Below are 24353 nucleotides of genomic sequence, written 5' to 3' on the forward strand. Positions count from 1 at the left end.
TTAAAAACAAATTAGGGGAGGAGAAATTTTGAACCAGAACACCTTCTTGAACAATTCATAGCACAGCTGCTGTAAGCAGCATGACAAAGTCTGCCCCAGTACAGCAGGTATGAACAGACAGGGGCAAAGAAGCAGAAAGCTTTGTGTTGGTAAAACTGAGCTACAACCACCACAGCATTCTGGGAGAAGAGTGACCTGTGGCTAAGGTGTTTCTTATGGTAATATGCTGCTCAGGAAACACACAGCAAGTCACTTCTGCTTACTGAAACGACATACACACATGAAACAGCAAGTGCATCAAAGCAACAAATCCAATTTTTATTTTAACATCAGACAATTGACAAATGAAATGAATGGTGAAAAATATGAAACCAGTTGTTCAAACCAGTTTCAGAGGGCACCTATGAAATGAACACCTCCAAGTTCAACTTCTACGCTATGCAAAATGGTAGAAATAACAAAAAAGAGAACAGAATTAATATAGACAGAGATGAATATGAACAGTCTGTATAGCTCTCTTGGAAGAAATAACACCTCACCAATCTACCAGACTTCTTCAATCATCTAACTTACAGAGTGGATGACTGATTTAGCTGACAGCCTACCTGAATTTCCAAGACAGATTTTTAAGAAGTTCTTCACGAAATTTCTCCTTCCCAGAAGTTGAGACTTCAACAAGTAGGAGGAAAAGCATTCTCACAAAGTATTAAGTGGTTAAACGATACAAAATTACTGTAGAAATGGTCAGTTTTCATAATGGGGAGAAGGTGTGTGGAGTCTCACATGCATCTGTGCCAAAACCTACACTGTACAAAAGGAGGCGAGTTGGCAAAGTCTCCTGACAATATAAAATTATCCAGGATAATCAAGTCCTAAACTGACCCTGAAGCCCTGTGGAATTTCTACAATGAGTGACTGGAAAATAAACTAGCAGATAAAATTCAACTTCGATAAACACAAAGTAACACATATAAAAAATAACCGTGAATAGGCACATACCACAGTGGGCTTTAGAGTCCAAATTCTGACACCAGTCAGAACAGAGTTTTTTGTGTCTTTGCTTAAAAAGTTCTCTGAAAATATCAGCTGAAAGCCAAGCAGCAGTGAAAATGGCAAATTAAATGATAGATGCTATTAGGAGTGGAACAGAGAACAAAACAGAAAAAGGTCAATGTGACAATGAATAACTTCATAAAGCATCCAGTTCTCTAGCACAGCACGTGACTGTGGTCACCCTGTTTCAAAGGGAATGTAAGGGAACTGGAAACGTTACAGAGAAGAGCAACACCATGGATGGAAGTTATAGAGTGATGTCTATATCAAGAGAAGCTCAACAGACTCACCTCAGAAAAAGACATCTTAGATATGAGGCAAAATTACACATGGAAGGGAGATGACAAATACACATTTTCTCACAGATGAGAAATATGAAACAGAATAGAAATATCAGGCAAAATATTGACAACAAATTAAACTCGATATAAAGTATAATCACATTACAGACTGTATTGCTGCAGTGTGCTGTAGAAAACAAACATAGAAACAAAAAGCAATTAAGTGCACAAATCCAGATTCAACTCTGCTTGCAAAGGCTCAAATTACAGCATACTGCTTCCTGGAAAGCTACACTGGAGGGAAGATAATTTTGTATTTGTCTTCAAGTATTTATTTCTGGTCACTATCAGACAAGCAAGTGGGCTAAGTGGATTTTGGCTTGACCTAGGACAGCTACTGTTATGTTCCGATTGCCCCAGCAAATCCCACCCTGCTGACGTCCTCCTTCAGGGCACAGAAAGAGAAAGCTCATCAGCTTACTTGTACTGACCTCTACTCCTTCACCTTGCCAGCGGTTTCCAAAAGGGCACAGGGAATCCCTGTGTAAATCACAGACGTGAACCCTAAGGAAGAAGAGTAAATCCCTGCACTATCCTCTGACATGTTTTATATCAGTATGCTGCTGCTCTCAGTTTCCTTTGTAATACAACTGCTATCACTACTGGCGTTAACTACCACCTTCACTGACACTCGTAGACAGGCCCCACAATTCATGACCACAAACAGTAATCTCTGTGAACAAGTTCAGAAAACTGTGCTCATCTCCCTCCGTACGTCAAGAGCCACAACAGACATATGCACATCTGCTACTTAAAATAGCGGAGGATTGATTCTTCCAATGAAAACAGCACTCCTCTTGTCTCATTTTCGTGATTCAGTGTGGTGTAAATAATTTCAAACAGTCAAATAATTGGATACTAACTCCTCTTTGAAAAAAGGTAAAGTAGCCATAAAATGACAGGACTTTTGAGAATTATGCCAGCCCTGCCATTATCAAAGGCATACATAGACAGTGTTTCCATTGCAGAACCAGTACACAATCAAAGTAGAAATGTAAAAGAAAAGCTACAAAACACAAATAAGGAGACATTTCATTCAAATTTGTCTGCATTTTCTAAAGCTTGTTATGATGTGTGAGGAAAGTAGGAACTTCACAACAACATCTAGCAGAGTACAAGCAATGGGCAAAGTGATAGAAGCAGATGAGAGTGGGAAAGCTCTTTTTAGTATCTTATGGTATGCTCCGTCTAGCATGCATGACCAAGTTCTTTGCCTTTTGTTTCTAACCAAGTTTCCCTCTGTGCCACTCTAGACAATGCTGTCATTCTCCTGATTACTCAAATTTGTAATCCGAGCATAACCTCCTTTTAAGAAATCCTTCAGATTATGTATCCAAATTATCACTTATACTGACATAACATTTCAAAGACTTAATTCTCTCATAAAGAACAGAAATAAAAAATTGTAAGTCATTTTGTAGTTTCACAGTATCCGTGCAAGATTTACATAATAACTTATAAAAACTATACAGGGCATGGCAGTATCAAGGGAAGCCATGCATTCAAATTATCCTCTAGAAAGCAGCTGTCATTCCATACCACAGTGGGATTCCATACCACTGCGGTCACTAGGACAGCAGAGAAAATAGGACTGTAACAAGGACATCAGGGAAAGCAGTAGGACAAACAGGTTTCCCTTAACATCATCAGTAAAAACTCCAGTAGAAACTGTATGAGTGAATAAAACTGGAGTGGGAGAATTTCTGTGCTTGAAGATCTTTAGAAAAAGGGTCTTAAGTGATTTACTAATGAAGCTTAAATCAGCCACAAGAAAAAGCAATTATTTGATAACTACTCTGAAATAGCTAACATACAGTCAACAATATCACACTAAAAATAAGCAAAATTCATAATCAATATAATTTCAAAATACTAGATCAATTTGACAGAAGCAGTATAAAATCAATTAATTTTTTAATATTGAATATATTTCAATCTTTGGAGCAAACTGATATTTTCATCTGTGTACTGTAGCATTAGTGTTTTCATTTATAATTGATTCTAAAATGCATAGACTAAAGTAGTAGCTCTAATATAATAGATGTTTAAAACCACATTCTGTTAATAATCCATCATTTGATCTTGATATGGCCAATAAAGCTACTTAGAGAAAGAGTTTCTATTTTCTCCCATCAAAGCTATATAATCTTCAAAGACAGACATTCACTAAATTGAGGAAGGTCATCAATCTGCAGGTTTTAATAAATGTGTATCAAACAATCTAGGAAGCAATGAAAATTATTTAAAAAAATCAGGAAAAAATAGTAACGTTGAAGAGAAGAGATAGTAAAAAAATGAGTTTGTGTCATATGAGTTGACCTTAGGAAATAAAAATAAGTGATCCCTTTTCCTCTTCACAGGTTATATACCCATTTTCTTTTCTGGAAACTGCAGCAGAGATTAAATCTATAAAAGAATCTAATTAACGATACAAACAGCAGCAATATTTTTTGCAGCTGTCACTTAAAAAGAAACTTATTGGATGTGGATACCTGCCTCCAATCTAGAAAGTTAACAGGGCAACACACACATATAGCATAGAGTTATGCTTTGAATCACTGCAAATATACCTGTGCATTTGTGCTTATCTGCTTTGCCCTTGGATGCAGACTTATCTATGATTCTCAAACAACATTTTCTGGGCACACTAAATAGTAGAAAAAGGAGGTGAAATGTGAAAACAAAACTATGAAATGGCTACTGATGCCACTCAGAAAATTTGGAAAAACATCCCACTTTCGGACAGTTGTGCTGAAAGATTTTTCTTATTCTTCCTTTTTTTAACTTCCAGAAATATCAACAGCAAAGCAGGATCTTAACTGCTGCTTCACAGTTCTTCTATCCCTGCAGCTCATTCTTCATCTAAATTCACAACTGTAGTTTGGGATATCATCCTTAATTGCTTCAGAGACTATGAAATGTCAAAAAGTAGGTGGTTTTGAATTGATGCAGGAAATTAAGCATGGGAAACAGAGCAATTCCTCAAGTCCAAATTCATTAACTGACATTGTTTAAAGCAATTCTCTCTCTCCTGTTTTCTAAGCTTTAAAAAGTTATTGTGCAGTATAGTAATTACACATGGGGAATTCTAATCTTTAGGCCAGAATTTTCAATTTTATTTACCTACTTCATGCTTTGGAAGCAGGAAGAAGGAAGCTGGCAGCAAAGGAAACTGACAGTGAATTCTGTCAGTTTTTAAATTTTGACTTGCCATAGGCAATACTATGCCAATATGAAAGAAACACTGGCTGTAGGAAGAGGCACAGGAGTACCTTTTCAGCTAAGAGTTTTGGGCCCCTCACTACAAAAAGGACATTGAATGACTCGAGCGTGTCCAGAGAAGGGCAACGAAGCTGGTGCAGGGTCTGGAGCACAGGTCGTATGAGGAGCGGCTGAGGGAACTGGGGGTGTTTAGTCTGGAGAAGAGGAGGCTGAGGGGAGACCTCATCGCCCTCTACAGCTACCTGAAAGGAGGTTGCAGAGAGCTGGGGATGAGTCTCTTTAACCAAGTAGTAAGCAATAGGACAAGAGGCAATGGCCTCAAGTTGCACCAGGGAAGGTTTAGACTGGATATTAGGAAGCATTTCTTTCCAGAAGGGGTTGTTGGGTGTTGGAATGGGCTGCCCAGGGAGGTGGTGGAGTCCCCATCCCTGGAGGGGTTTAAGAGTCGGGTCAACACAGCACTTAGGGATATGGTGTAGCTGTGAACTGTCAGTGTTAGGTTAATGGTTGGACTGGATGATCTTCAAAGTCCTTTCCAACATAGTTGATTCTGTAAGATGTCACACACTTTAGATCTCCCATCATTATCATATTTATCTAGATCTAGAATAGGGAAGAAAGTGGAAATGGATAAAGTAAAAATGGCAGTAATAGTTGCAGATGAGAAAGTCATCGCAATGTTCAGGACCAGAGAATATAATGAAGCACACTTCAGAGCACACTAAACGAACTAGTAAAGCAACAACAAAATATATTCCGTGTTGATGAATGCAAAATAAGGGAGGAAAATTACTATCCAAATTATCAGTTAAAGAAAGTTGGCACCACAGAGAGCAATGGCCGAGGAAAAAAAAAAAATAACACCTCTGCTCATCAGCATAGTTAAAAAAACAATATGTAATAATACCGTGGCAAAGCACGTGGATTAAAATTTGAAGGATATCACTGAATTAGTGAATAAAGGGGAGAGTGAAGAATTCACTCCAAGTCATAAGTATCAAAACCAAATTGTGACTGTTACCTTCAATAGGAAAACCTAAAAGTGCATGACATTGTGAATGCTCTAGAAACCCGTCATGAGCTTCTCATAATGTAAGAGCAAAGGAATTCTCAACTGAAGAGAACACTCAAAAGAGAGTAAATTCAAAATGGATAAAACAAATATCATCCCCAAATTATGTGATTAAAACTTACTTCCACCTAAAAGTAAGTAAAAAGAAGAACTTAGAGTTCAAGGCAGGAATGGATATTCAAGCATTTGTCAGTAATATCTTGACAGTAATATCTATAGGAAATCAAATTAATTTATAAGAGAGATGTTAATCTTCCTTAAATCAATTGCTTGTGAAAATAAGTCCAAATATCTATCTATTAAAATCTCATCCATTCTTCTGACAATATAGCTAGGAGTTGATTACTTTTGGAGTTTGGTGACTGCTGTAGATGACCACCAGATCTAAATTAATTGGCTCTTGCTATGATTCAAATAGACATCCATTTCCATGCTCCCTGCAGGATCTTCAACAGCTCAGAGGTAGACAGGGAAGGAAAAGATGCCAAAAATCCAACTTCTTACCTTCAGCAGAAGTAACAGAAAATGTTTCTTCAAACTGCCTTCATAAATTTCAGAACAGCGAGGTATTTAATCTGTTTCATGCTTTCAAAGCACAAATACTTTTTACAATGTTTATTAGAGATGGCATTACAAAGATAAACGATCACAGATGAAGTTGAAAGGGCATAATTTCATACTGGAGAAACCAGTCTGCATACCCTCACGATACAGTTTAGGAATAGGAGCTCATTAACAATGTTTTACCTTGAAGTGCCAGAGAGTATGCTTATGGACAGCTACCGTGGAGCAGTTAACAACATGTACTTTGTTCACACGTCTAAATCCTTACACTCTCACAGCTTGAAATGGTTCAGTGAGGTTTGTTGTTCATTGGTTTTTCTTTTCCTTCCTTTTTAAGATGAAACTCTATTTGATATTTTAACTTCAAAAACATTATGAGAAAATGAAGATAGTTTCATTGCTTGACATTACCTCTCTACTGAATTAAACTGCAGTAGAAGATTTGAATCCAGGCTACTTTAACTCATCAGCATCCAAATGCACCAGTTTGAAATTATTTGTTAAGCTGAAGAAAAATAATTTGGTGCGAATAAAAGCAGTACAATGTTGTTCATACTGATTGGTCTGAATGACTGATTGGTATGGTCATGTTAACCATAAACAAAATCTACGTGTGTTCAAATAAGATTTTTCACTAAACCAATTTTCAGCTGAATTGAACGACTTCTATGCTGGTTTTTTTTTTCTTATAAAATGACTAGATAGGGAGAAGTTGGCACCTTGAGACCTGTTAGAGTGACAAGGACGATGTTACTGTAATAGTGCATTCCTGCTCTGAAAGAATTTGAAAGGAAAAAACCTCAAAATTTTCTAGTGCTTACACTTGGAAAACCTGTGAACAAGCATAAACCAGAGAGAGATAAGAATAAACTAAGAAGCCTTCAGTTTACTGGATCAATAATGCTTTAGTGTGTTATCCTATTAAACAGCATAGAGGTCATTCTTTCTAGCAATCCCTTTGATTTGTCTCTGGTCTGTAAACACTGCTGCATAGAGAATGCTAGATTATGTTTATATTCATTATTAGTTTGTAGCTCTTCTCTCCTCACGTATTTGTTTGTATAGCTGGGTAAACTATGGACCAAACCAGTGGATTTCTCCTATGAATTTAATCAAATACTGGAAACAACTAATTTATATAATCAACATAGTGACACTGCCCTAAAAGAGATTTGTCTTTGCTTTGTTTAGTTTGGTAGAAAATACAGGCAAATGCTGAAAAACACAAGGTCATCCAAATTATTGAACATAACAAAGCAGTGTCCTATTGATTTTCTTCTGAAGACCTCCTCTAGTGCCGTTCAGAATATTCCTCCAGCACACAGAAATGTCATCACTTTCCATAAAGCCCATACCTTTTTCATCATCACATAACACATCTTTTACATACACAGAAAAACTGACAACACTTTGTTCTTGCCTCAGAAATAAAACTATTATAAAACAAATTGTTTCATGACATTAAGGGCAAAAAGAGAAACTAAAGCCAAGAAGAACACATCACATGTACAGCTTCATATTAATGAAGTCTTTCTTCTTACCAGTTTAGGGGGGAAAAAAAAAAAATCTACTCTTCAGAAGGCATAAACCAATTCAAAGCACAGATTTCTAGAAAGGCTTTTTCTTTTAATAAAAAATTTACACCAAAGGTTGTAGAGTCCGTCTGCATCTCTTTTATAACTGCTACACATGACAGTTGTGGGTACTAATATTTCGGTCTCACTTCAAGCTACACCTTTGAAGGATGTAGGCTGGCATGTAGGATGTCTGGATAGTTACTTTCATTTTTAAAAGGCTAAATTTAAATCATTAGTTTAGTCATCACCTTAAGCAGAGAGGAAAACAAGTCTAATCATTTGGCTTGCATATATTTTACTAAGATTTCTTAAAGAGCATCAAAAGTCATAATAAAGGACTGTACTACAGATGATACAGATAGATAGATCTGATTCTGCACAGGAGGGGTCAAAACATGTAACTGCTTAAACCATTAGGTCCAGAAGTGCCTTAAATATAGTGTCAAAAATGCATGCCAAAGGTCTCCAGCCATTGGACAATCTTCCTGAGTAACTATTTTTGCCCACCTCTGGCTTGACCTTAGTGAAGATATCAGCTTTTCTGACTCAGATCACAGTTGAAAATCCTGCGACCTCACTTAATTTCTGGCTCCTCTGAAAACCATACCTGTTCTAAAATGAACAAACTACTCACTGGAAGTTATGTTAAGCACCAATACAGTTAACCAAGGTTACTTCTCAATGCTGAAGGTCAACATATGTGGCTTTGTTTTAGAGAAGATGAATTCAAAAGTCAGGATGCTTTCTTATACAACTTGTCGGTCACAGAGCAGAACTACTGCTGAAAATCCCACCTGAAAGCCACTGGTTGTCAGCACCCATCTTCATTGCTTCTAGATGCTCTCCTATCTTCTGACCTACTTCAGATCATTGCTTACTTGCTTCCCAGCTCCCTATTAAGATGAATTCCCTGGCTATTGGCCCAGTTATAACAGATGAAGATTGAGAAACTAAGTTTTAATGGCCACTGCACTCATACATTGTTACTGCTGCCTTGTAGGTCCTCTGATTTACAAATGCACAGACTAGCTCCTGAGTCAGATACTGGAAGATACAGAAATGAGTCACTTGAAATAAGCCATCTTTCAGTTGCAAAGGTGTGAGGGTGTGTACTGGTTGTTGGGGACACAGGACTTTTGTGCTTTTAATGTGCATAGCAGTATCTTCTGTTTTCTTGTGCAACACTTCTTTTACCCATAAATCTGGGGACACTATGACTATCCTAGGTACTTTCATACAGAAATGTTTCCTTTTCAAGGTTTGCACTGAAACACCAAACCCCTGAGAATATTTTGACCTTCAGAGTCCTTCGCAGATTGTTTCTCAGACCACCTACCTTATTAGAGCTTATTTCAAAACAAATAGAAAAAGAAGTTCCCACATATCACCTCTCATCCTGTGGGGCATTTTATGCACTGGGGGCTTATATACATTTTAAAGCAACATTTCCACTTACAGACATAGTGGTTTCCTGCTCTTTGTTACTATATGTTATTAGCCTCAAAGTATGCAATTATCAAGTGATTGCATCAGAAAACCTGCTGATTATAGCAAATTGCTTCCATATCATTGAGAGTTTTGCCAATTTTGCAATATATTATCCTCTTGAACAATTTCCCACATCTTGCAGGCACCACACTCTATGCCTGACAAGTTCTACAAATAGAGAAGTGCTTGGGGCATCTTAGGTTATGTACCAATTGATGAGACATTGAAGATAATAGCAGGGGTTGGAAACAGGAATTCAAGAGTCTTAGCAATTTTGGTGCTCTTTCCCGGTTATCCTCTGCAGGAAATATAGCAGTCCTCTTCTGACACCCTAGCACAAAAAACTGATGGAACCTGATCCATTTGGGGTCTACAAATAGAAGCACAAGAAACATTTGTCCAGAAGTCTTGTTGCTGGAATTTTTAAAATCAAAGCCATGCTAGTTCAAGATACTCACAATGATCCCTGCTAAGTAAAGAGCTGAAATCTAAATACTCTTTATGGGATAAAATTACCCATTCAAAGAGAGACTAGCAGTCAAGAAAAGAAAGGTTTTGTCCTTTACAGAAGATAAAATGGAGAGCCACAAACAGTTCTGAGCAAGCAACCCTGTTGCTAAGACTTAAGCAAAGACAAAGACACAGCATGTGAGGACAGATCTTGAAAGGCTGGCTCCCAGTACGCTTAATACAGCGCAAGAGCATAACAGAAGAAGCAACTGATGAAATACTCGGGGAGAGGGGAAGTCAGCTCTAATTTTTTGTTCAAGGGTTCAACTGACTAGAAAGAATAACGATTTAGGTCTTGTGTCCAAGACTTGTAGATCTGTCCCAGGGGAAACAGACTGGCAAGAAAAGTATTCTTTTGTTTTCTGTCCAGAATAAAAAAAACCCCACAGGTGCCAATGCAGACACGTAAACACATGGAATGACATGAAGGAGGCAAAGGGCTTTGAATTGTGGCAGCTCAAAAAGGACAAGTGAGAGAGGCAGCAGCTCCCAGCTGGTTTTTGAACTAAGATTTATTCACACACCTACTCTCTAAATTCAGGAAGGAAAGTGGGACTCAACACTTGTAACATACTGCAAGCATTAGCAATCCTTCAACCAGCAATTTTTCATAAGCTTGCCAAAGATAACTTTATAATGGAAAGTCCATCAAGAGGTGCAGACTTAACAGTACAGTTTTTAAAAAGCAATAGAGTTTGTCTCAAAATGGTCACAATTAATTTATTCCATCTTGTATGAAACAAAACTTCATGCAAGATCATTGTAAGGAATATTATATTCTAATTGCAAAATGTTTCCCTTCAAAGTATTTAAAAGGTAGCAGTGAATAAAGCTGTATTCTAATTCATGACCTCTTTCCAGAAAAAGCAGGCCAAGTCCTTAAGTCCTGCTATATCTTTTAAAAACGTACATATGTACAGAGATAGCTAATGTCTGTACCTGACATCCCAAAGTTTGGGGAATCTTGCAGTAGCTTTAGATACCAGACAAGGTCAAAAATCATCACAGCAAAAAACACATCTGAAAAATTATAACAGAAGCAGAATTTAGGTCTTCACCCTGAATTTCTGTGTAATCTAATTAGACATATTTTAGTAACGCATGTAATCTTGGCCTCAGTTACATCATTACATTGCATCAATTATGTTATTAAAACTAATATTGGACCGAATTTGAACTATGGAGACTAGGAATCACGACAGAACAGACATAAAAACAAAAGGTCATTATTCCTTTTCAAAATACCTCTGTAAATATCATCATTTTAACATTCTTATTGTTAATATTACTTAACAGTTATCAGCCAATATAGAACAAGTTAAGTTTAGTAACTCTGCTGAGCTCAGATGTCTCACATGACTCTTAATATCTACTTAAGGTTTTAAAAATTCATGGGAGAAAGAGTCATATACGTACTACTTGTGAAAGAGTGATCAAATGCAAACTAAGAATTTCTACAAGTGTCGCTATTGAACTAAGAAAGTTAAACCTTTCTAAAAGATATATGCTGTCATTTTCCCTGGAATGCAAGAATCTAAAAACGGTAGGTATTCCATACACACCACATGCATCAGTGGCAAGGACTGCAAACAGAAGACAAAGCTAGATACCTGAAGAAAAAGAAACTGCATAAAAAACATAAAGCTAAGAGGAACTCTCCTTATCAGACACCTGATTATCATTTTTCCCTATTTCATCCTCCTCCTGACTTCTTTTATATGTTTTTTGTATGATTTTTATGTTAGACATGCTTACCTTAATGAATGACTATTGCCACTCATGATCTCAGGAAAACACTAGAAATTCCAAAGCACGCCAGTGGTTCTAACAAAATCAATGCATATTTCTTTATGGGGGGAAAGGAAGGTGGGAGGGATATGAAACTTCAGTTGGTGGGTAGCCTCTATACATAAACCAGTACTTTTACCTTTGAAGAAGAACTTGATCTGAATATTTTCATGTACCTATATCAGGTTCAAATTTTTTGGTTTAAATGTCAGTCATCACAGAAATTAGTCTTTTTCCTATCCTAACGTTCTTATGCTTTTTGTAATGAATATGCACATTTTTTGTGAAGTGTCATATACACCATTCACATACTCTTCAAGGACAAATACTGAAAATACTGTGGGAAATCAGCAAAACTCCAGAAAAGGTTATTTGTTCATTTATTTTTAAGAAAAAGACTCAAATCCAAAATCCAGTAGGAATAGCAGAGATGGTTTTAGTGGCTGTCTACCAAGTTATATACACAGGTTTATTTGTAGTCTGATTATACAAGCTCCACATTCATTCTAGCTCCTCAAGTCTACAATCCTGCCGTTTCAATTTCCATTGGTACTAAACTGACCCCTGCTGGCATGATTTGTAGTTGTTGAAAACATCTGGATTTTTTAAAAAGGTTTATAAAGATGGAAACAATTTTTTTAATGACACCCAAAAGTGTGCTAATCCACCTCCTTGTACAAATCTTTGTAACCCAAGGAACTCACCAAATTAGTTTCTGAAATGACCCAGAAAAGGAGGAAAAATGAAGGCAGACATATAAGATTATGTGGCTATTCAGCAAGTCTGTGCATAAGAGATAGCACGTTCTCCCCAACCTTAAAACCATATAAACTCTTCATAATATCACACATTTTTGAAGTTGCATTATTTAAGGTCTAAGATACTTCACTTTTTTGGAGGTTAGTATAATGTTATAAGCAAGTGTTGAAACCGATGTTTTTTATTGGAGATTTTTTCCTCTGTTAGGTTGGTTTTTCCCAGAGAATGCTCACATAAGGATGCTGTAGAGTAATAAAATTCCCCCACATGGATCTCATCACAAAAAGTTCTCAGAAATATTAACTCAAATGGAAAGCGGATTTTGTGGGCCTGGCCCAAGCTTCTCATGCAAATAAAACTATTCATCAGGAGAAAGGTCATCCGAAAGCACTGTCATTTTTTCCTACAGGTCTTGAAAGTGCTTAATAGGTCTGATTGCACTTCTCCCCCATTTCTTTTTCTGCCAAATTTCCTATGTTGCTATTCCCCTTCTGCTAAATGGCAGCCTCTGGGATGCACAGAAAAGGCACTCCAAGCTAATGTAAGGTCTCTTTTCATGCACACACCTACACATCTAAGTAGGTTAGTCCATGCATCCTTTTTTAAAACAAATCAGAATAAATGGCACCTAATTCTTTCCATAAATCCATAATGAACATGTGATAAAACAAACTTGAAGATATGTCTTGACACTGAAAACTATTAGACAAATTGAATCCACAAACAGCAGAACTCACAAACCCTAGTCTCCTTGGCTTTCATTCACAATACCTCTCTGCTTTAATTATCCTGTGTCCGTTACTATATTGTGGTGGCCATTTCCTGAGCGAAAACACTAAGGGGTCTCTTTCCTTCTCATCTACTTGTATATTTGCATAAACTTTGTAGGAAATAGCTTTGAAATATCTGTCCCTCTAACTCTATGTGGTGGTAATGAGTTGGCAGTTCTAAAAGTTATTAGGGAAAGAAGAAATTATCGTCAGGCAGACAATACAGAGCATGATCAACTAAGTCACATATTTCCTTAAGAAACCAAGCCAGAAAAGGATGTGAACTGAAAATTAAAAAAAAAAAAAAAATGGAAGTAAGGGACAGAAGAGAAGAGCTAGAAAGTAGTGTTGGGTGGTTTGTTGGGGTTTTTTTACTAGGACATAGGAATAATTAAAGAGAGTGGCATGATAGCACAAAACAACTGAAAACCGGGAAATAATAGTGTTGGGAAAATAGGGTCAAAAACCACCCCACTTTTCAGAGTACCTGTTTTTTCTACATCCTGTCAAAAATAACTCATTTGGTCATTTTAGTCATACAGTATTTGAGTCCTTTTAAACAATTGCAACTGTAGCATGCAAAGCTAAACATGTTTGGAAAGAAAATATTGGAAAAAACAAGATGGGTGAAGTTTAATTTAATATACAATACAGACTCTCCAAAAACACTTTTGGGAAAACTAGAAAAAAAAAAAAAAAAGAAGCCTCTTTGTTAAGTAGGCTTTTACTCTGTTCTGGTTTATCCCACCAGGCTCAGGGTAGATTATTACAGACATATGTGCATACATCTCCCCAGTAACCTACAGGCAAGCTGTTGTATACACATTTGAGTATCACATGTACATGTGTGCAAAGTATAATTATTAAAAAGCTTCAAGAATATATATGAAACATTTGGATAGTTGGGACTGATGAAGTGTCATTTGTGGACATGCACATATTTTAGATAATGCAAAGCAGGTACTAAGTCCTGATAACCACATTTTCTCAGGCATTTATAGCACTCCCAAATACAGGCTACAAGATATGACCACAACCCTGCAAATGAGTTTTTAAAAGACTCTTTAGCCAGGCCTTTTATGTGTTGCTGTTGTTATCTTTAGGTTACCAGATGTGTGTTTGGATATTCTGAAGCATTACCTGCTTTTCTTTAGCATTTAAGAATATTAAGGTTGATAACAGAGAATTAATACTCACACAAGGAAATGTTATGATGAAATTAAGATGATCTGAAAATCTTACCATAAATGAAGTTTTTTGGGGTTTTTTTTTGTTTTTGTTTTTTTTTTAAGAGGGATACAAATAATATCAAGGCTGTGTGTCAGTGCCAACACAGGAAAAACAATCTATGCTCTTTAGTCAGAAGAGAAGCATCTTAAAAAGTAAGAAAAATATTACTTCAGGTATGGAACTGAGGTGCTCCCTATGCCCATGGGACATTTGTCCCCCTCCCCAAGTTGCCACCAGTTATGCACATCCATTCCCTCACTTCCTGCATTACTGAAATAATTTCTTTTTAAAAGCTTCAAATAAACAACAGTGTTTTCTGGCTAAACAACTATTCCCATTCACCATTTTGCAAGCTGCCAGCATACAAACTTAAAAATAGTTATTTAATTATTTCTTGGCTTCTCCAATCAATAACAAATTTTTGCTGGTTCTTGAAGACTAAAAGTCACTCCTGAAGATCAAAATGCTTTAATAGAAAAATGAATAGTTTATTAATTTATTATAAAATGCTTCTTTGGGAAAACATGATTTCAAGCATTTATTTACTTTAAAGATACAGCATTCAGTTTTACATCCACAGTTCAATAATTAACAGATTAACTCAGTTTTATTCACTGAGGCTATCAGCCAGCCAATGATAAATTATACATGCTGCTTCATTCAAGAGACACATTTTCTACTCCACATTTCGAAATTAGTACTACTGGACATAACGTATATCCAGTCTCATATACAATTAGAGCAAACATATACTACAGCAAATAAGAATGTCCTGCAGGATTCTGATTTTCCTGGACAAATGCTGAAGTAATTCAGCACATAAAATTTGTCATTTGTTTGCAAAGCATGCAGAAGTACTGAGAAGATCAGAGAGGTTCAGATTTACATTCTATTTTGATGAAGTGACGCTACCTGTGAACTGCTCCTTTACTAGACTGGGCTGTCTAAAAAATTCTTCCAGAGAATACTTAAAGAAGCAAATGCCTTTCATGGATACTCGAGTTTTTTTGCAATACCACAATCCAAACTAATGAAGGATAGTGACAAAACCTATGAACCTCCTTAAATTGTATAATACAAGCTTGCTGCTGTCACTTACCAGCTGTAAATTTCTTCCAGCCATGTGCCATTTCTCTAAGGCAAATATTTTAGATTTCTAGGCATTCAAGTGGAACTGTATGTAGTGTGCTACAAGGAAATGAGTTAAGTACACTCTAAAGTAAACTACTGGAGCTCAAGAAAAAGGTCAAGGCAGAGAGAATGCACAGTGCAAAATAAACTGTTAAAAAACCCAAACAAACCAAAACTTAATTCCATTTTAAAATCTTGAACAAGCAAAGAATTAAAAACAGAGTGACCCAGTAAGAAAGAGATGGGTCAGCAAGAATCAGCATTATTGATTTTTCAATATACTCAGCAAACACGTTTCTGCCTCAGTTTCTTCATCTGAACAGTATCAGTAAAATATTGAAGGACTCAATAATAAAAAAATTGAACAGGAACATTCTAAAGATGCAAATAACATTACAAATCATTCCACAGTAAAACCAGAAGTTTAGTATCTTTTGTCCCTGCTTTGTCATCTTGCATCTTCTATTAATCACACACTAATTAAAAAAAAGTTAAAGACAATATATACATAAGAACATAGGCTCATATAATAGGGCACTGACCTGGAATTACAGAAACAGAATAATTCTACTTACGACATGAAATGCTATTTCAGCTAGTTAGTTGAGAAAGCAAGTCCTCTCACCTATTCACTCAGTGTGTTAGCCCTTAAGCACCTTGCTGAAATAGATTAACGTTACTCTTCAAGAGGATGAACCATGTTCTGAAAGCAATCACGAGCTTAGGTTGCCCACACTCCAACTCAGAAGCCAAGGACTCCTTTGGGACTGCGTCCTAGCTAACCAACTCTACTCAGGAAACAGCTCAGGTTCACTTCCATGCTAAGGGTGCGGGTCACAGAGCCTCTGCTTGCCTACCTGAGAGCTTTACAGGAGTACATTCCAAGTTGCTTGCAAAACACTCTACTAAAATGCTCGAAGTCATCTCTTCAGAAAGGCTAATTTTACTCAGGGTATCAAGCAACAAGCCAATTAAGATTATTTAAAAAAAAAAAAAAAAAAAGGCACACCAATCTGACAAGTACCACATCAAATCATTTAAAAAAATTTAAGAATGAGACACATTTAATTGGAGACATTTGATGACTGGGTCAGATGCTTCTCAGGAAAAAAAAAGAAGTAGAAATACACTTCCAATGCTTCCTAGCATCCTTGTGCCCTAAGCAAGTACAGCAGTCTTCACTATACATTTGGAATGGCACTATTTGCAAACTACCTACCTTAAACACAGTTTTTTAATAAACTGTGTCTCTTTGTTTCTACTTTTGAATACATATAAAATACAGTTATCATACAGAATTGGTAACTGAAATTCAGTGGTTTGTTCTGTAAATTGTATTTATATGTACAGAGCAGTGGTATATAATGGCAGAACGTGTACTGAAAGCCTAATTTGTGATGTGTATTTAGCCAGAAGACTAGACCACATGTTTGGAGGCCATTAGGAGTGCAAAAAGCCCACTGCATCTGATTCTCTTTACAATCCAAGTCTTGACGCTTATTTATATGTGAACTTCAGCTCAGTTTCAGATAAGGTCATTCCCTAAATTAAGATGAATAAATAATGACTCAAAAAAAAAAAAAGCAGCAATCTTCTTTACAGATGATAAGAAAGGTAGATGAGTGCTGAGAAACTTGGAATACTACCACATTAAAAATATGTAAACTTTTTGCTGACAGAGTTGTTAAGAGTTGATAAGAGAGCTTAGTTAACTCAAATGCCTGTACGTCTAGACCACTGAGTACAACCACAATTTGCACATACAGCATGAGTGATCTTATTCCAAACTGAGCAGACACAAAAACATATCTGACCAGAAATAATTCATCTGACCCACATAAATACACCACTCTTTAAAAGTAAATGCAGCTACTCAACTGAGTAAGGCTGAAGGATTTGGATTTTTTATGGATGCCTACAGGTACTGCAGATACTGTTTTAAAAAAATATTTTTCAGATTTCTCAGAATTATAGTTTCCAGCCTTGATCTGGCATGATGACTGCCACATCTCCTTTCAATACCAAAGATTAAGTCTTCAACAGACCAAATCCAATAAGGGGATCAGGTTTTAGTGAGGTTCCTTTTGTTTTTTTTCTAACGAAAAATGCTGATGTGTGAATTCACAATTGCTGCCTGTGGAGGTTTGTTTAGCTTCCACAAGTATTTTGTTATTCACAAGACTATCATCAGAAAGAATGCAAAAGAGACATTAGTATATGTAAATGTGAGGACAACCTTTCAAAATATTCAGTCAACTGGCACATATAAATGGCTAATGCAGATTTTTAAACTGCATGTAATGGATAAATAACTGCTTTCTTTAACTTCAAGCAGCATATCAACAAGATGAGTATCTAAACAATCTTAAGAAATCTGTAGATTTTCTTTGCTTTTGCTTAATAGCAAAAGAATGAATTTGGTAACAGATAAAGGAAAACGTTCTTAGCAACTACTGATTTGAGAGCATTGAAGTTATGAGCTGTTCTCAGAGACTCATAATTCTTCCATATCAGTCATCTGTTTGGGCTGAAATTTTCCAAGCAGACTGTCTGATTCAGGCTTTCTTTTCTGGGGAAAAAATGAGGAGATGGGGGGGGGGGGGGGGGGGGGGGGGGCAGCAGGGGAGGAAGTGAAGTGGTGAAAGATTTAGGCAATATCTTAAACATTTCTGAAGCTGATACGAATATGTTCTTCTGCCAAGAAAAAAGTCTTATAATTACTTTGTTGGGTTACTGTAACACTTCTATACCTTAAAGTAATGATAAAATCTGTTATAAGTGTCTAAAAATAATTCATCAGAAACAAAATTTTTAAGACTTGGAAAAATGTCAGCATAAAACATTTCAGTATCAACTTGTCAGAGCTGAACTATCTTCTAGTTTGCTCCAAATATGCATTAGCCCCTCAACTCTTATGTGCGACTGAAGATATATTTGCTAGTTTTGGAGTAAATGGCTTTTCATGTGACCTTCCTTAACTTACCTTGTAGTTTTTCCAGAACATATCAGTATGTTGACCCAATTAGTGCAAAAGAGCTATTGCATTTGTTTTGGTAAATTTGATCATAATGATTGTTAACATTCAAGCAACACTGAAAATGCACATGAGATCATGTGTTTCAGTTTACATCCCTACTACACCTCATTACTCAAAGATGGGCAAATCCAATCACAAAGTCTAGGTACTGACTCTGTACTGATAAAAACCGACTAAAGGAAAACTCAATCTCTTCTTAAAATTCCAAACCCTGCAGATGCAAAAGGTATTTCAAATTCTCCCCTTTTGCAATGTCTTTTCCAAGAATGGGAATATATACAAGACATCCTCAGCTTAATTAATGTTGCCAACGTTGAGTAAAGATACGCTGCAGAAAGTGTAGATAAGCAAAATAATCTCTATTACATTGCCGAAACTCTTGTTTTTACCTTCTGTAAATATACTCTTCAGTTTAACAACTGTAATGAGAATGTTGTTAAGCTTTTTATTTATTTGAAAGTTTTTAATGCCACAGGCTTTTAGTATTAACAAGAAAATGCTGTTATAATTTTGTCAAGAGAAATTAGACAAAATATCACCAGAGAGCCCAATAAAGCAGCTGACAGACATAAACGCGAGACACTGTCATTCTGAGAACACTGACAAGATTTAAATATACAGCAGCAGACCCTGGGGTCACGATACCCACTCTACCTGCAAAATTAAAAGATTTCGACCTTGACACCAAGGCAGGATGAAGCCACCAGCCCCAGACGGTTGGATTCCCTGGGCAGCAAAGATAAATTGTGAAACAATCAAGAGGCATGCCAAAGAGGGGGAGGAGGAAAGGACACAAGGGATCTGAATTCATAAAGGCAAAACAAAGACAAGGCTCAAAGGAAGCAGAGACTTTAAAAAGAGCTCTCCTCACAAATTTTACAAGCAAAGTTCATTTTTGCACTCAAAGATGTGCTTTTCCCAGCTTTCAAACAGATCTTTTTAAATATTTGTAATGGCATTTCTAAACACATCAAGGCATTTGAGCTTTTATAACTCAAACCACGCTGACAGAATACACACTACCTAGCATGTAAATTGAGTAAGTGCTTTGTAAAAGGATGGTCTAATGCAGAGATCTATTAAGCAATCCTACCACTTCCATGTGACACCAGCAAGGAGCATCTCTCCTATTTTTACCACCACTATTGTTAGAGCTACATCATCTGTCTCCTCAGCTCTTACCACCTGCCCAGTGTCATCACTTCATCTAGTATCTTTTCTTGTTTTCTGCCTTTTTTTACCATCACCCTCAATCATAACCTGTAACCTGGGTAGCTCTTCTTACTACATATTTCTTGCACCCTATGCTCTGCTTTTTTTTTTCTCTCCTTAGTCCACTTGCTACATTGTGTCTCCCCTACAACTCACATCTTTCAAATGGTCTCTTTTTTTCCTGGGAAGCAACCTTTACAAGTACTTACTCAAATCACACTCTCTTTGGCTGGCTGTTACTGGCCTCCACTTCAGTGTGATCTCCTCTTGCTTTGCTGTTTAACCTTCCAAAAAAAACCAAACCACCAACAAAACCCTTGCAGCTGAACATAAAATGTATCACAAATATTGTAGCTCATACAATCTGTTCGAAGGCCAAACTGGGATGCAGCACCTTCCCAAACGTGACACTTGCTATCTTCCTTTGTACTGAAATTGCTTTGCTGTGCAAATTTCCAGTTTCCATTTACAGTATAAAGTAGCCATTCCTTATTTTCTTCCAAACCCTCTCCTGACACAGAAGCATGGACAGAAGCCCTGTGTCATGCTGAGTGCACAGATTCATTCTCAGCCCCCAACATATGGGGTAGGAAGGAAAAAAAAGAAGAGGTGGGAAGAGGGACCGAGGAAGGTCAGCTAAAGCTCACTGTGGGCAAATTCCTAAAAAAATACCTGAAAAGCAAAAGGCAAATTAAACAAAAACCCAATTTATCATTTCACTTCTTTCCCAAATTTAAATTAGTTCACTTCTAAGCCTATGCTACAGTATCAAATGGGCTAGGAATAAAGGATATGCATAGAAGCATGCTCTATTCCACAAAAGTTGGGAGCGTAAAAACATTCCCATTTGTAGATTCACATGCAGCCTGCACATTGTTGCATGGACACACACAGACAGCCCTTCTTTACCTACCCAATTCTTGAAGCTTAGAAGGAAATTATTAGTCTTCTTGTTCCACTGCATTGTATCTTTCTTTCTCTTCGCAACATGTTTAATATACAAGATAATGCAAATGTACCAATATATGAATTTTGATGAGATCCTATGATGGCCTAACTTTAACTATCCAGGTTTTGCAGTCTCTTAAGTACATTTTTAACATTGCCTGAAACCCAAGAATGATGAACTGACTGAACTACTCTATAGCTTCACTTTTTGTAAACTGTTATATGCTGTAAAAAGTGATTGAGGAGTCTGCAATAGTTTCAAGTTAACACAATCCATGGAGAGTACCCATGATTTTCAATACAAAATTATGCTTCGACAGAGAATAAAAGAATATTAAATGCAAAAACTCAGAACAATCAGTCAAAAAAGCATGAAACGGGGTGATGATGAAGAGTAACATATTTTTTGTTGATCTGAGCAGTTTAGAATATTTTCTTTGAGTTGGAAGAGCACATAGCACAATGCAGGGGAAGAAAAGAAGCTATCCAGTTTTACCAGTTCATGGCCCATAATCAGTAAAGACATTCATCCTCAGTGCCAAGAACTCAGGCTTAATCTTTGTGACTTGACAAGATCTGACATTACTGTGGAGTCACCCTACCATGTTAAAAGATAACTGTGCCAGAAAGACTAAAAAACCTAGCCTTTCATATAGTCCTGGTGACTTATTTCAAACAGTGTTGATAAATATCAGTGTCTATTGCTAGTTTCAAGATAATTAATGATTTTCTGAGCAATCAGGGTGCAACATTAGATTATGAAAAAAAACCCAATCTTTTTACCATTCATTACAGAAGAGGAAAATATGTAAATTTCATGCCTAAAAAGTTATAGGCTGCAAAACAAATGAGCACCATCCCAATTTTGCTAATCATTATATCAGTATTCCTGCATCTGAGAAATTCAGGAAGTAAAATTCATTACATCTCAGGATGCCTATATATTGAAATAAGCCATCAGTGTCTTGGACTGCTGGTTCAGTCACTTTATGACAGATACATAAATTGATGTCATTCTAGCAAGACAGAGGTGATGAACAGCAGCTTCATAAACGATGACCCATTGCTATCAGACCAATTACAGGAAATGCTGAACCAGTAGCATGACAGTAGCTAAGGTGTTTCAGCCATGTGAAACAACAGACCCTTTCTCTTTTCTCTGCTGGAGAAGTGCATCCAAGGCTCATTGGATGAATGATTCATCGAGAAAAAGAATTCTCACTTCATCATAGGCAACTGTTCCTGTTAAAATAGAGTTAACATTATATTGTTCAGCTGGGTCTCAGAAAATGAAAGGCAGTATCATAATGCAAGCATTATTTTGTTATATTCTTAATGTATCATTTTGTTTTCAAATGCATGCTTAATGTCTTAGCTTTTAGAATACGTATGCTTAATACCTTAGCTTTTATGAACACTGGAACATACCACCATTTACAAATATTGTGGCATATAACATTCTACAATGGAAAATCCTTAAGGCAGAACTTATCAGAACAAGTCAGTGTAGAAAAAAGCTGGCTTTATTATTATCTTTTCACTGTAAGAGGCAAAGGTTTGCATTGCCTATTTTATATTTGCCAGCAAATTGACATTTAATACTTTGCTAATTCTTTCTCCATCAGATAAGTTTCTTGGCCAAAAAGTGATACTTTCTCATGTTTAAATGTCAAAATTTTCTTTACTTTTTGGCTTGCAAACAGTGCAGGACCATAAAACCCAACTGTAGAGCGTTACAGAATCTCACTAGGATTAATTATGCTTTTAATTAAATTAAAAGATTCCTCCTTATGTGACCTCCATATCAGTCCCATATGCACATTATCTCTTCTCAGGCTTGTCTCAGAGGACAACAGACTCCCCATTACAGAACTAGACCATTTTCCCTTTTGTTGCATCTGCCAAGAGACTCTTTGGAATTTAATTGCTGTCCTTATTTATGAATTATAACTGCAGGAACAGTTGTTTGTGTCACAAATATTCTATGAATTTGAATTTTTATTGCAATGGCTATTCTAGGAAAAGAAAAGAAACACAGTAGGTTTTTGTTTTGTACTCTTGTTTTTAAAGACAAATAAAATCTGTCATAATGAATTTTAAATGTCCAAAACAAACTATTGCATCTGAAAACTAAATACCATAGACATCTAATTAAAAATACATACAAACACCTACATATGTATTTTGTGTATGTATAGACACATGCACACACACAGCCTTTTTAAGAGGCTAGATATTCCTAAGAGGTATCAGCAAGTCTAAGCAGATTTATATTGGGGGAGGGAAAAAAAAAAGGGGGGGGAAAAAAAAGCAGTTATCCAGTGGATACAGAAAGAAGAGACAAACTGCAGTGGAATGCAGCACTGCATACACAGCAAGTAAAAAAAAAGCCAAACCAACCGACAAACATTGTTCATTAATCATCTTCTCCAGTAGGGGCTGAATAAAATAAACAAATCCCCAAAACTGAATTAGACATGGTCTGATTAAAACGCAAAGCACATGGTGGAAGATACAAGCTGTAAACAACATAATAGGATCTTTACGTGAAAGCATGTATGCAGTACAATTCTAGATAAGATACCTTTCCCTTTTTCTTTCCGAGCAGTCACAGCAGCAGCCTTAGTTTCTTATGAACCTGTCACAAAACATGAGGGACTGGAAATCAAACTGCACGCCGATGAAACAGAAGATAGATTCCTGACAAGTAGCAATCTTTCAGACCCTAGCAGTGTTTCTTAAAAGAAAACAAATGGGAATAGATCAACCCTCTCCCACACACACCACCTTTTCTTAACACAGCTTGATTCACATTTAGTTTTGGCTTGGCACCCTTCGTTTTATCATAGGTGACTGAACAGGAAGGTGGGAGGTGGCACCCATCTCTCACTAAAAACTATAGAGCACATTGTATTAGATCTCTGTAGAGGTCAGCAAGGCACTGGCTCATGAGAAATCATCTGCTGGTAAGTGTACTAACAATATCAAAAACAAGGAGTGCTCCTCTTGGCCAGCTGTCACCTCCTTTCCCTGGGAGGGCACCAAAATTCACAAGAAACCTGTGGGTCCAGCACCACCAGCAGCACTGATGAAGGCTTCCACCTGGGGTGAACGAGAGTTGGACGGTGCAGCTTCTTCCATGGATAGCAGTGAAGAGGCATGCAATAGAACCCCCAAATTCAATTTTCAAGATTGGGCTCACATTGATTGAAAAAAAGGCTGGTACAAGACACAGGAATGGATGAAATCCCTCACCAGTTTTTAACTTATCCAGACAATTTCAGTTTATTACAGTAGTGTCAGAGTAGCAGTAAGGTCAAGCAAGTTATTATTAATGAAGCCTCATCATAGAATGACTGGTCTGAATATCTCTTAATATACTTCTCAGCTGAAAAGACTGCAGAGCAATGCCTAACTAGGAAAAGGGGGGGGGGGGGGGGGGGAAGGCAGAAGAAACCCAACCCATTCCAGGCAAACTCCAACCTTCAGGTAATCACAGGTACTGTCTTGGGCACTGACAAGCTCATGTGCATCTCAAGAACAAATAACAGATGTTATAAATAGAACAGATGATTATCACAAAATTATGTTCTACAGACAAAGAAATAACATATGGAAAACTAATGAGTTTAAGAAGATTGATTCTGAAAA

General features: G+C 36.8%; 1 protein-coding gene across 8 annotated transcripts in view; it reads right to left on the reverse strand.

Annotated features, from left to right (window-relative positions):
* The window catches only part of SMYD3 (SET and MYND domain containing 3), a 429108-nt gene that overhangs the window by 300671 nt on the left and 104084 nt on the right, over positions 1-24353 (reverse strand). For 2 of the 8 annotated variants that reach the window (XM_074925627.1, XM_074925613.1), the window contains exon 1: positions 16081-16241. The exons of 2 other annotated variants lie outside the window; for them this stretch is intronic. The gene's annotated coding sequence lies outside the window, so the exon portion shown is untranslated. Of the gene's footprint in view, positions 1-10766; positions 10786-16047; positions 16242-24353 lie in introns of those variants that run through there. 4 more of the 8 variants (XM_074925619.1, XM_074925604.1, XM_074925635.1 and 1 more) reach the window with 3 other exon arrangements.

The sequence above is a fragment of the Athene noctua genome, chromosome 1, assembly GCF_965140245.1.
Source record: "Athene noctua chromosome 1, bAthNoc1.hap1.1, whole genome shotgun sequence".
Taxonomy (NCBI): domain Eukaryota; kingdom Metazoa; phylum Chordata; class Aves; order Strigiformes; family Strigidae; genus Athene; species Athene noctua.